Here is a 1,826-nt window from a genome sequence, read left to right as displayed (position 1 = left end):
TTTTGCCTCATTCTATTTTTGGACATATGGATCCACATTTCTACTTTCACAACCACCCCATTAACCCCACCACTTTTCTCTCTCATTACTTTTTTCCAATCAAAACTTAATAGGGAAATTATCAATAATACCCTCCAGGTTTTGGCTTTTATCAATGATACATATCATTAAACTTTCATTATCACCGGTACACCTAAACTTTTCCCTAAATACCTACAGTGACCTTAACGTTAACTAAACGTTAATTAGGATGTGTTGTCAGCATTTTAAAGGTTAATTAGGCTAAACCCCTCTCATTTAATTTCCCTCCAAATTTCCCTTCCATTTTTCCCTCCTTTCTTTCCCCTACTTATACCCCTCCCCTTCCTGTTTGCACTCCCCCTTTCTATTCCTATTCACGCTCTTCACTCTCTCCCCTGCTCTTCTTCTTCTGTAATTTCCCCCTTTTTTTTGTACCCTTTATATCATTTTTGGGGATGACTACTTGCTCAAAAAGCTAAAGAGCTACAATTTCAGATACTCAAGAACAAGTGTAACTGTGTAAGTGTATGATGCATGGAAAATTCTCAGAATTAGATCAATGGTGAATACAAAAGTCATAGTTGCTTTTATTTAACAAAACAGGATTAAAATCAAATTGTCTGGCAAAACAATGTATTAACTGCTCCTGAATCACTTCGGTAGGAAGTTCCAAATTTGTCTCTCTTTTCAAATATGTAACTTCCTTATCTGAAATCCCACAGGGGACGATCAATGTTGAATGCCAAACCATGAGATGTAATCCCAGATTGAATACGAACACCAATTGCACCAATCTTTCCATCTCTGACCCATACCCCAGTTTCACCTTTGTGTCCAGGGTGAGCCTCAAATCCATACATGGCTGCAAGTTCGATCATTGTTTGCTAAAGTTTCTCCACATAACTCTGAGCACCTACTCCAATACCACGAAGAGATATGATAGGATATAATATTGCTTGATGTGGACCATGAAAGGTTACGTCTCCTCCCCTTTGAGTGTAATGTATTTCAACTCCCATATGTATCAACTCAGGCTTGGGAACTAGAAAATTGTGATCTGTTTTATGCTTTCCAAGGGTATATGTAGGAGGATGTTGCAAAGAAAGAAGAGTATTTGTTATCTTTCGAGCCTTTCTATCAGATACCAACTTCTCCTGCAGCTTAAGTGCATTCAAGTAGTTAACAGTGCCCAGCTTCTACACTTCAAGGCACCGGCGAACTCCCATTCTCTGTGATATAAAGACAAATTTTACTTCCCATTAACCTTTAAGCTGATTAATGTGGAATTTGACATAAAACATACCAAAAATGTAAAAAGTAGAATCCCAAATTCCACACTCCTAGTTTTCTAGTATCAATTGAATAATTTGGAGGGAAATTAAATGAGAGGGGTTTAGCAAAGAAGAAGAACAGGGGAGAGAGTGAAGAGCGTGAATGGGAATGGAAAAGGGGGAGTGCAAACAGGAAGGGAGGGGGTATAAGTAGGGGAAAAAAAGGAGGGAAAAATGGAAGGGAAAGTTGGAGGGAAATTAAATGAGAGGGGTTTAGCCTAATTAACCTTTAAAACGCTGACAACACAGCCAAATTAACGTTTTGTTAACGTTAAGGTCACTGTAGGTATTTAGGGAAAAGTTTAGGTGTACCGGTGATAATGAAAGTTTAATGATGTGAATCATTGATAAAAAGCCAAAACCTGGAGGGTATTATTGATAAGTAACATTACACTATGGGGCAAAATATAAGGGACGGAGGGAGTACTACATAACCAATATGGATTTTGACATGAAAGAAATGAACAGCTTGGA

At 38.0% G+C, this 1,826-nt stretch overlaps 1 pseudogene; it reads right to left on the bottom strand.

Annotated features, from left to right (window-relative positions):
- Positions 1 to 577: 577 nt before the first annotated feature.
- Positions 578 to 1,247, bottom strand: LOC110704679 (annotated as a pseudogene).
- Between the last annotated feature and the right edge of the window lie 579 nt (positions 1,248 to 1,826).

This window comes from Chenopodium quinoa, unplaced genomic scaffold (assembly GCF_001683475.1).
Source record: "Chenopodium quinoa cultivar QQ74 unplaced genomic scaffold, ASM168347v1, whole genome shotgun sequence".
In the NCBI taxonomy this organism is placed as follows: domain Eukaryota; kingdom Viridiplantae; phylum Streptophyta; class Magnoliopsida; order Caryophyllales; family Amaranthaceae; genus Chenopodium; species Chenopodium quinoa.
Note: the sequence above shows the minus strand (reverse complement) of the source record. Positions and strands in the feature narration are given on the sequence as shown.